Genomic DNA, 13008 nt, shown 5'->3' on the forward strand with positions numbered 1-13008 from the left:
TGAACCCAGAAATAAAATACTCATATATTTAAAAACGTATATTTAAAAAATATTCCTGGTCTAATTTACCAAGCTGACATACCCCCAAAAGGATTGTAGTTACTATAAATGATTTTATCAGTAAAATTTCTTAAAGTAGTACACTGGGAAGATGAAAAATTCAGAGACAATAAAGTCTCATTGTGATGACTATAATCCATGGAGCTAGATGTTGTAGATGACATTATAAGGAAGAACCTCAATATTAAATGATGTAGGAAGCATCAAAGAAGAACTCTTCCTTTGCCTTTCACTATATTTATAGCATTTCATGCTTCAAGGAAAGGCATTTTATTTGAGAGCATTCATTTTTAGCTAGAAAGCTCTTGAAAGAGGATCTGGCACATAGTAAGTGCTACATATGCTGCTATTTTTGTTATTACTATTTCCATAAACTTTCTTTGACAAATTAATTAAGCAAAGGGATTTAATAGGTATATATGAAATATAAATTGTAAGCCAATGAAAAATAAAATTCTTCCCACATAAAAATATGTTCTTTAATATTTCACTACCTTTGAGTAGTTACTGTTTCTAAGAAACTTCTAGATTAACTAACACCTTCTCCAATATTTAAATTACTATAAGCACTAATAAGAATAAATATACACAAAAAATAGAAAGAAATATGTCTCTTCCCTCATAGTAATTTTAGCCAGTGTGATTTTATTGAAGGACATTCCACTGTCTCAGGTTTCTTATCTAAACCATATAAATTTGCAAAATTATTAAAATGGGACTGTTTCATAAAACAAACCCTAAAGCTTCATTTATCACTTTCAGGATATTCTCCCATGCTTCTTTGATTAATACTTTTATTAGAGGCATTCAATACAGATAATGCAAAATTAAATGGATTTTGCCAGAATACATTATAGCCATTAAAATAAATCAGACTATTAAATGGAGGGAAAAAGTAAAATCTGAAAAAGAAATATAATTCCATATAACTTATGACAGAGTCAATTAATCACATAACTACGATTTGAGACTTTCTCTATAGAAGGAAAGGAATAAAGTCCCATTTAATACTTCATCATTATTGTCACATTCTCTAAAGAAAAGACCATGAGCCAAGCACCAGTATGTACTGGACCTGAAGACAAAATTTTCTTTGTTTTTTCCTGACTACCCTTGACTCAACTACCCCCTGCAGCACTTTTCAGAGACGATATAAAATATGAACCAATCCAAATTTCTGTCTTTCAAAAACTGTTTGAAATAAGTCATTTGGGAAGAGCTCTTGTCTTTTGTCATTCTGTCTTTACTTCCACATTCTGCTTCTGAAAATTTTTCTCTAGTGTTCCATTTCACAAAATTGCCTCCAATTTCCAATTACCTTAATAACATGATAGAACATTTACTTGACTTTAATTATTGAACTTCACAAGTTTTTTGGCCTTTAAGATTTCCTCTTAAATAATAAAAAAGGCAAGATGAACATTTTTTTACAAGTGCAATTGTGCACCCAAAATGAATTCATAGAATTATAATTAAGTTCATTTTTACCAAATACCAAAATCCACTATGAAGCCTTTTTAATAATGTCTGAGTTTTATGTGATTCCTGAAATTTATTATTTATTGATTTAATAGATTTTTAGGTGTCAGTTATAGTTTAGTAAATTTAAGTGATAATTGAAAAACTTTTTCTCTGATACTGCTTGATGACAAATTTAATAAATCAAAAATTCTACTTCTGACTATGTGGTTAGAGCCTATTAAGGGGACATGGAAGCAAAAAAATAAATTCTTTTCCTCATAGAACTTACAAGATAGTTGAAAAGACAGGAGCAACATGTAAGAGATGTTTGGAAACAACTAAAATATTCTTGGATTTTTGATGCAACAGAATTAAGCAGGACAAAGAGGAAGGAGGAGGGGGTGGAAGGGATTTGGATTTTTATAAAGAGGTGCAGGAGGAGACTTTTAAGGCAGTTTCAAGATTCCAAGGAGAAGGCAATGGCACCCCACTCCAGTACTCTTGCCTGGAAAATCCCATGGACGGAGGAGCCTGGTAGGCTGCAGTCCATGGTGTCGCTAAGAGTTGGACACGACTGAGCGACTTCACTTTTCACTTTCATGCACTGGAGAAGGAAATGGCAACCTACTCCAGTGTTCTTGCCTAAAGAATCTCACCGACGGGGGAGCCTGGTGGGCTGCCGTCTATGGGGTCACACAGAGTCAGACATGACTGAAGCGATTTAGCAGCAGCAGCAGCAGCAAGGTTCCAAAAAGATAAAACAGGATCTCTAGAACAAATATGGTCAGGAAGGAGGATGCCTTCTTAAGGAGGAAGGAGTATGCACATGAAATAGACTAAATAAGAATATTCAGGTGTTTGTTCCTAAATAAATATAGCCTCTCCATATCTGTAATTAAATTCCTCTTGTAACCTTACAAACTTTCCATGTTAACACTGAGCTTTGCAGTGTTTTTAAGTAAGCTTACTATTCTTTCTGTTAGTATTTTTTTGTTTGCAATTTATTGAATAATCTATTCATTACTTTTCTTTAAAATCTGACTTTTACCTATTTTAAATAGATAAAATCAACTTTATTTATAAAACTATTTAACAGAGATACAAATTAGAAGTAAAATTGACTAGGTAGTGATATACAGTCTATCCATTTAAAACATTATGAACATGTGAAAAATCTGACATTTCTTCTAATAAAAATGTTTTAAAAGAAAAAAAAATAGATATAGCCTGCCTTTCACTGTAAATTACATCATGCGGACACAGCCTGCTGGAAGTTCAGTTCAGTTCAGTTGCTCAGTTGTATCCGACTCTTTGCGACCCCATGAATCGCAGCATGCCAGGCATCCCCGTCCATCACCAACTCCTGGAGTTCACTCAAACTCATGTCCATTGAGTCATTGATGCCATCCATCTCATCCTCTGTTGTCCCCTTCTCCTGCCCCCCAATCCCTCGCAGCATCAGCTCTTTTCCAATGAGTCAACTCTTCACATGAGGTGGCCAAAGTATTGGAGTTTCAGCTTTAGCATCCGTCCCTCCAATGAACACCCAGGACTGATCTCTTTTAGAATGGACTGGTTGGATCTCCTTGCAGTCCAAGGGACTCTCAAGAGTTTTCTCCAACACCACAGTTCAAAAGCATCAATTCTTCAGTGCTCAGCCTTCTTCACAGTCCAACTCTCACATCCATACATGACTACTGGAAAAACCATAGCCTTGACTAGACGGACCTTTGTTGGCAAAGTAATGTCTCTGCTTTTGAATATGCTATCTAGGTTGGTCATAACTTTCCTTCCAAGGAGTAAGCATCTTTTAATTTCATGGCTGCAATCACCATCTGCAGTGATTTTGGAGCCCCAGAAAATAAAGTCTGACATTGTTTCCACTGTTTCCCCATCTAATTCCCATGAAGTGATGGGGACAGATGCCATGATCTTAGTTTTCTGAATGTTGAGCTTTAGGCCAACTTTTTCATTCTCCTCTTTCACTTTCATCAAGAGGCTTTTTAGTTCCTCTTCACTTTCTGCCATAAGGGTGGTGTCATCTGCATATCTGAGGTGATTGATATTTCTCCCGGCAATCTTGATTCCAGCTTGTGCTTCTTCCAGTCCAGCATTTCTCATGATGTACTCTGCATAGAAGTTAAATAAGCAGGGTGACAATATACAGCCTTGACGTACTCCTTTTCCTATTTGGAACCAGTCTGTTGTTCCATGTCCAGTTCTAACTGTTGCTTCCTGACCTGCATATAGGTTTCTCAAGAGGCAGGTCAGGTGGTCTGGTATCCACATCTCTTTCAGAATTTTCCACAGTTTATTGGGATCCACACAGTCAAAGGCTTTGGCATAGTCAATAAAGCAGAAATAGATGTTTTTCTGGAACTCTCTTGCTTTTTTGATGATCCAGCAGATGTTGGCAATTTGATCTCTGGTTCCTCTGCCTTTTCTAAAACCAGCTTGAACATCAGGAAGTTCACGGTTCACATATTGCTGAAGCCTGGCTTGGAGAATTTTGAGCATTACTTTACTAGCATGTGCTGCTAAGTCACTTCAGTCGTGTGCGGCCCCATAGACAGCAGCCTACCAGGCTCCTCCATCCCTGGGTTTCTCCAGGCAAGAATACTGGAGTGCTGAGATGCGTGCAATTGTGTGGTGGTTTGAGCATTCTTTGGCTGGAAAGTGGCATATTATAATACTTAAAGAGATAGGTGTTATTTTTAGAAATTTGAATTTCCAATATGACTCTTGTCATTTAACTACATGTATTAAATTGGGCAAGGGACAAATCATTTAAGAATTAGCCCTTGATGAACTGATACTTGTCCCCATGCCCCACCCTCTACTTGTATAATTTAGTGATCTCAACATTTTCATCTATGAGATGTCTCTCTAAAGTCCTCTTCTTTGACCTCAGCTGCTTCAACAATCCTATCCTCCACACTTCTGCTACCTATCTATGATTATACTTTTGATCTTATAATTAAAAATATGTATCCATCCCTGGAGGAGGGCATGGCAACCCACTCCTGTATTCTTGCCTGGAGAATGGACAGAGGAACCTAGTGGGCTACAGTCCATAGGGTTACAAAGAGTTGTACATGACTGAGCACCTAAGCACAGCACATCCATTCCTTAATTTGTATTTCAGACACTGTCCTCTCCAAATCCTCCCTCCTCTCTTTCCATTTTATTCTCTAGCATATCCTGTATCCATAAATTCTTCCTTCTCACTGTGACTTCCAATTTATTGACCTTTTCACACTTCCACTTTTTATCACCTCCATTATGTCCTCACTTTTGCTCTCACCCAGCTCAATTACATGGTCAATCACAGTAATCATTCCCTTTCAAATACTCTCAACTCACTTGGTCTCTCTTCTTCCATCATCTTGCCTAGCAAGGTACCAAATCTGGCTAAATCTAAGCCTTTGACTACTCAAGGCCTATATCTAAGCTTCTGAATACTCCTGAAGAAAAATGTACAGCCAACCTGACAAGTTTTTATTTAAATTCTTGACAGAAATCTCAAGTGGGCTCTTAGTGCTTTCTTAGCATTAAGTATATTTCCCTAGTCAATTCACTTTCTCATTCTACATGGCTCCTTTGAAACCTTTTATTCACTCTTCAGATTTTCCATGTCTTTCATTCACTTGTTTTTCCCAGTTAAAGGTACTGCTTAAACTTTTCCATAAAAAAATATAAGATCAGAGTAAGATGTCCATGTTCTTCTACTACCAACTTAGTATCTTATATCTGTATCCATATACTTTGCCTTCTCTTTTTCCTTTGTAAGATGGAAGCAACTAAGACCAATCTACTGGTTGTTCTATGCCATGCCACAAAAGGGTCTGGCTCCTGAAATCTTCCTCCCTCTTTCTTTCAGCCTCAAATTTTGTTCTGTAGAAGTCAGCAAACTATGGTCTGTGGGGCCAAACTTGGCTGGACACCTAAGTCAAAAATGATTCTAAAAATTTTAAGTGGTTGAAAAAATCAAAGAATAATATTTCATGACACAAAATTATATGAAATTCAAAGATTAGCATCTATAAAGAAAGTCTTATGGGAACACAGCCTTGCTCATCTACAGTACTCTCATACTCTAAGAGCAGGGTTGAAGAGTTACAACAAAGATGTCTGGCTACAAAGCTAAAAATATGTAATGCCTGGCCCTTTATAGCAAAATTTTCCTAATCTCAGTTCTGTCTGTAAAATAATTCTCAATAACACGGAAATGTGCTGTAATCACTCACATGGTAAAAACAAAGACCGTCCTTTGACTTCATTTCTCCCTCCAGCTATACCATCCCTTCAGTGCTTTCATTTGCAGCAAAAATCATTATAATAATTATCAGCTCCTACCGTTTTAGTCATTCAATCATGTCCGACTTCTTGTGACCCCATGGACTGCAGCCCACCAGGCTCCTTTGTCCATGGGATTCTCCAGGCAAGAACACTGCAATGGTGAATGGAATTGTTTCCTTAATTTCTCTTTCTGTTTTCTCATTATTAGTGTATAGGAATGCAAGGGATTTCTGTGTGTTGATTTTATATCCTGCAACTTTACTGTAGTCATTGATTATTTCTAGTAATTTTCTGGTGGACTCTTTAGGGTTTTCTATGTAGAGGATCATGTCATCTGCAAATAGTGAGAGTTTTACTTCTTCTTTTCCAATTTGGATTCCTTTTATTTCTTTTTCTGCTCTGATTGCTGTGGCCAAAACTTCTAAAACTATGTTGAATAGTAATGGTGAAAGTGGGCACCCTTGTCTTGTTCCTGACTTTAGAGGAAATGCTTTCAATTTTTCACCATTGAGGATAATGTTTGCAGTGGGTTTGTTATATATAGCTTTTATTATGTTGAGGTATGTTCCTTCTATTCCTGCTTTCTGGAGAGTTTTTATCATAAATGGATGTTGAATTTTGTCAAAGGCTTTCTCTGCATCTATTGAGATAATCATATGGTTTTTATTTTTCAGTTTGTTAATGTGGTGTATTACATTGATTGATTTGCGGATATTGAAGAATCCTTGCATCCCTGGGATAAAGCCCACTTGATCATGGTGTATGATCTTTTTAATGTGTTGTTGGATTCTGATTGCTAGAATTTTGTTAAGGATTTTTGCATCTATGTTCATCAGTGATATTGGCCTGTAGTTTTCTTTTTTTGTGGGATCTTTGTCAGGTTTTGGTATTAGGGTGATGGTGGCCTCATAGAATGAGTTTGGAAGTTTACCTTCCTCTGCAATTTTCTGGAAGAGTTTGAGCAGGATAGGTGTTAGCTCTTCTCTAAATTTTTGGTAGAATTCAGCTGTGAAGCCGTCTGGACCGGGGCTTTTGTTTGCTGGAAGATTTTTGATTACAGTTTCAATTTCCATGCTTGTGATGGGTCTGTTAAGATTTTCTATTTCTTCCTGGTCCAGTTTTGGAAAGTTGTACTTTTCTAAGAATTTGTCCATTTCTTCCACGTTGTCCATTTTATTGGCATATAATTGTTGATAGTAGTCTCTTATGATCCTTTGTATTTCTGTGTTGTCTGTTGTGATCTCTCCATTTTCGTTTCTAATTTTGTTGATTTGATTTTTCTCCCTTTGTTTCTTGATGAGTCTGGCTAATGGTTTGTCAATTTTATTTATCCTTTCAAAGAACCAGCTTTTGGTTTTGTTGATTTTTGCCATGGTCTCTTTTGTTTCTTTTGCATTTATTTCTGCTCTAATTTTTAAGATTTCTTTCCTTCTACTAACCCTGGGGTTCTTCATTTCTTCCTTTTCTAGTTGCTTTAGGTGTAGAGTTAGGTTATTTATTTGACTTTTTTCTTGTTTCTTGAGGTGTGCCTGTATTGCTATGAACTTTCCCCTTAGGACTGCTTTTACCGTGTCCCACAGGTTTTGGGTTGTTGTGTTTTCATTTTCATTCGTTTCTATGCAAATTTTGATTTCTTTTTTGATTTCTTCTGTGATTTGTTGGTTATTCAGCAGCGAAAAACCTCGAATAGCCAAAGCGATCTTGAGAAAGAAGAATGGAACTGGAGGAATCAACCTACCTGACTTCAGGCTCTACTACAAAGCCACAGTTATCAAGACAGTATGGTACTGGCACAAAGACAGAAATATTGATCAATGGAATAAAATAGAAAGCCCAGAGATAAATCCACGCACATATGGACACCTTATCTTCGACAAAGGAGGCAAGAATATACAATGGATTAAAGACAATCTCTTTAACAAGTGGTGCTGGGAAATCTGGTCAACCACTTGTAAAAGAATGAAACTGGACCACTTTCTAACACCATACACAAAAATAAACTCAAAATGGATTAAAGATCTAAACGTAAGACCAGAAACTATAAAACTCCTAGAGGAGAACATAGGCAAAACACTCTCCGACATACATCACAGCAGGATCCTCTATGACCCACCTCCCAGAATATTGGAAATAAAAGCAAAAATAAACAAATGGGACCTAATTAACCTTAAAAGCTTCTGCACATCAAAGGAAACTATTAGCAAGGTGAAAAGACAGCCTTCAGAATGGGAGAAAATAATAGCAAATGAAGCAACCGACAAACAACTAATCTCAAAAATATACAAGCAACTCCTACAGCTCAACTCCAGAAAAATAAACGACCCAATCAAAAAATGGGCCAAAGAACTAAATAGACATTTCTCCAAAAAAGACATACAGATGGCTAACAAACACATGAAAAGATGCTCAACATCACTCATTATCAGAGAAATGCAAATCAAAACCACTATGAGGTACCATTTCACACCAGTCAGAATGGCTGCGATCCAAAAGTCTACAAATAATAAATGCTGGAGAGGGTGTGGAGAAAAGGGAACCCTCTTACACTGTTGGTGGGAATGCAAACTAGTACAGCCACTATGGAGAACAGTGTGGAGATTCCTTAAAAAACTGGAAATAGAACTGCCTTATGATCCAGCAACCCCACTGCTGGGCATACACACTGAGGAAACCAGAAGGGAAAGAGACACGTGTACCCCAATGTTCATCGCAGCACTGTTTATAATAGCCAAGACATGGAAGCAACCTAGATGTCCATCAGCAGATGAATGGATAAGAAAGCAGTGGTACATATACACAATGGAGTATTACTCAGCCATTAAAAAGAATACTTTTGAATCAGTTCTAATGAGGTGGATGAAACTGGAGCCTATTATACAGAGTGAAGTAAGCCAGAAGGAAAAACATAAATACAGTATTCTAACGCATATATATGGAATTTAGAAAGATGGTAACAATAACCCAGTGTACGAGACAACAAAAGAGACACTGATGTATAGAACAGTCTTATGGACTCTGTGGGAGAGGGAGAGGGTGGGAAGATTTGGGAGAATGGCAATGAAACATGTAAAATATCATGTAGGAAACGAGTTGCCAGTCCAGGTTCGATGCATGATGCTGGATGCTTGGGGCTGGTGCACTGGGACGGCCCAGAGGGATGGTATGGGGAGGGAGGAGGGAGGAGGGTTCGGGATGGGGAACACATGTATACCTGTGGCGGATTCATTTTGATATTTGGCAAAACTAATACAATTATGTAAAGTTTAAAAATAAAATAAAATTGGAAGATTAAAAAAAAAAAAAAAAGAACACTGCAATGGGTTGCCATTTCCCTCTCCTACAGTTTCCACTCCATTTTTCCTGTTTGCTTTGAGGTCGCTCTGATAAGCATCTGTATCCACCACCGAACTGAAATTAATCTTTTATGCTGGAAGTAGAGCGCTAATGGTCACTTCATTCACTTGGTACTCTCTTAGCCCTTTGACAGGAATCACGTTCTCCTTTACTTGCATTTGGGTTCCATCCTTTCTTGATCAATTCCCTTCTTATCTGGCTGATTCTTCTTTGTTTATTTTGCTGAATATTCTCATTTTCCCAACATCTAATATCTGGAGAGCTCTCAAGCTGTCATCTGACCTCTTATCTTTTCTTCCTCTGCTTGCTGGGTGATCTCATCTAGTGCCATGATTTTACAGGATGTGACTAAACTGATGCTCTTACATGTATAATTCTACCCCAGACCAGATTTATATATACAAGAGCATGTTTTATATATATATATATATATATATATATATATATATATATATATGACTTCCCTGGTGGCTCAGATGGTAAAGCATCTGCCTACAATACAGGAGACCTGGGTTCAATCCCTGGGTCAGGAAGATCCCTGGAGAAGGATATGGCAACCCACTCCAGTACTCTTGCCTGGAAAATCCCATGGATGGAGGTGCGTGGTAGGCTACAGTTCATGGGGTTGCAAAGAGTTGGACATGACTGAGTGACTTCACTTTCACTATATAAATTTATAACCTAAAAACACACTCTAGATTTCGGCCCCCAAACCTTCACCTTCTTTGATGTCTTTCCCATCTCAGTAAAAGGCAACCTTTGTTCCTCCAAATGCTTAAACCAAAATTTTTGTTATCACTTTGATTTTTCTCAGTTTCTCATATTCAAATTCTATTGACTCTGATATATTTTAAACTGTAACACCCAAATACTATTAGCTGTCTTTAAAATAAACCAAAATATTCAAGCACTTTTCACTGCCTCCATTCCTATGTCCTTAACCCTAGTTCAAATAATCATTTTACATCTTGACTACAGTAGCAGCCTTATTTGTTCTCTCTATTCCACCCTTGTTCCCTCAGGCAACTTCCTTTTTTATATGGCTCTCCATTACAAAATAATTGAAATCAAAACATTGAACCATGACCTGTGTGGGCCCAGATTTTCTTGCCTCTGTTTATTCTGCAACTTCCATTAAATTCCACACCCTACCCTCTACTGTTCTTCATCATATTGGTTTGATGTGTGTTGCCCACAACCTCTAAACTCAGTTCCTGCTGCTGTTCACTCTAAATGCTTTCCCTCTCTCTGTTCATCACATGCTGTTATCTAATCTTCAGATTCCAGATCAAATATCTCCTCCCCAGAGAGGCTTCTCCTGGCCACCCTGCCCATCTACCTGCTTTATCTCATCCACCTACCCTTTAAAACTCCTACTATTTCCTTTATTTCTTTCATAGCCCTTATCTCCATCAGATAGTACTCTACCATATGGTTGTTTTTACCCTACTAGAATATTAACTCCGTAAGATTATGTATGTCCTTTACCCTGTCTTAATTGCAACTGTATCCAAGAGTCTGAAAGAATTGTCACTCATGAACATCTGTCGATATACTAAATGAATTAATAAATAAAATTTTAAAAATCCATTTTAAATGTTTCAATATATTGCCTGGCAAAATAAAATGCTAAATAAACAGAAGCTATTAATGGAAAATAAAGATAATAAATATAAGAAAATAAGAAAAATTTTTAAATAAAATGGAAATATAAAAATAAACACTATTTTAATTTAAAACCATCAAAGTAGAAGAGTGATACACAAAACATAAATATCAATGCTACAGAATAAACCTGTAAAAGTACTTCAACATAGATAGATACCTCTATAATGGATTTGCAGTGCTGATACAATATTTTATTTTCTGAGGGAGTATTATACCTTTATTCAAAATGCTCAAGCCCACACACACACGCAAAGATGGGATTTGCTACTGAAGTCAGCGCTGGCAGCCACTGGAGAAAGAGAACTGAGCTTTTTTTTTTTTGAAGAAAAGAAATGAAGTTGCTGCTCTTCCATGCTTGTTTAAGCTTAAGTTTCAATTTGTGTTAAGTCTGGTCTCTTCCAAGTTCTGAATAGAACATTAAATTAAGTACTGCACAGTCAGTGTGACTAATATTCTTTTCTCATTCTTCTAAGCCTTTGAATCTGCCCTGGGTAACATCCTTTACAAAGCTGACTTTGATCTCTTTTCCTTGGTTCAAGTGGTATATGGGACATTTTCAACAAAATTTTAGTGTGTGGTTTCAAGTGTTGAATATATATTGAAGCTGCATAAGCATCTTATTAGAAAAAATAGTTGGAAAAAGTAGTTATATGTGAATACTGAACTTCCATTTCTTTTAAAATGGTAGTTTCCGCAATTTGATTGAGTTTATTTTATTTTTTTCACTTCGGTGCAATTCATTAAACAGGACTGGGTGTCTATAAGGTTGAAAGCAATGTGTTGGCCACTCTAGAAGATTCCAAAAAAGCCAGGTGTGGAAAATGGGTTCTATCTCCTGGGTCACTTCAGCTGAATGATTATAGTAGCCTGAGGGGCTATCTTGAGAAGGACTTTGAGGCTCTGATTAGAATTACGGGAAAGAGTGATATGATCCATGAATGATATCTGACTAAATTGGCAAAGGGGGAATCACTGCACAAACAATGAGTGTTTGCTATGTTGGAATTTGATGCTTATTGCTTTTAGATAGCTATAGTTCACTAAACAAGAAAAGATTAAACCACATGGTTATATGGCAGGAAGTCATGTTAACAGTGTAATGCAGAAATAACTCTTTTGTTTGCTTCTTTACTGGAATAGAGTTAGCAACAGAAAAAAAAAGTGAACTTTTTTATTTTCTGTACTCATAGGAAAGGCAATCAGATTCTCCTGCCTTTGTGAATGTGGGAACCATTGGGTGCTGGGGAAAGTTGCCTTTTGTTTGTTTCTTTCTCAGTTATGTAGGGTTGGGCTACTCTTAGTTATCACTCACACAATGACAGATCTTTTTTTATAATTCATTTAAAATAATAATTAACTACATGTAAATATAAATATTTTTAGTAAAAATACCTATATTTTTCAAAACATACAGTGGCTTTGTTTGTTTGCATCTTTGTAAATCTCATTAACATCTGTCTTCATGGAACTCGGCTGTATTCTCACATTCCCTTTGCACTCAGTCTTTTGCAACATCACATGTCAATGACAGATATTTAACTAGGACATTCAAGCAAGATTTTCCAAGAAGAATATAGGGATGGAACGTGATCAGTGAGAGGCAAAATGGATTGGCCAAATATTTAGATGTTCTAATCCAGGGCACACAGAGGAGTGAGGAATTCTGGAGAAGTCAGGATATTCAATCTGCTCCTAAAACTAGTCTCTGGGGTACAAGATTCCTACAGCAGGTATGCATGGGGGAGTGTGTAAATCCATGGACGATCGCTGCTCACATTGGATGTTGCACTGAAAAGGGTCAGAGGTACTTGAGAGCTAAACACAATCTTATTTTGAGTAATAAAGATGGATAGCATGTTTTGCACCTGAAATGCAATATGGAAGAATAAAATGTATCAAATAGAAGCACAAAATTTAGTAATAATGGGAATTTAATAAAAGCAGAGATTAAAAAAAAACTAATGTCTTAGAGACTTTTATGTTGAATAGTAGCTAGAATAGGTTATGTTACACTCATCATTTATGAGCCTCTGCCCATATCCTGCCATCCTGCCTCCAATAAGAGGTCACAATAAGATTCAGATAAAGTTCCCTGGAGTGTAACACGAGAATACACTGACAGGCCTGAACCATGATAGTACTTGGCAATGAGCCATAGTTGGTTCA

Source organism: Bos javanicus, chromosome 22 (genome assembly GCF_032452875.1).
Source record: "Bos javanicus breed banteng chromosome 22, ARS-OSU_banteng_1.0, whole genome shotgun sequence".
NCBI classification, from domain to species: domain Eukaryota; kingdom Metazoa; phylum Chordata; class Mammalia; order Artiodactyla; family Bovidae; genus Bos; species Bos javanicus.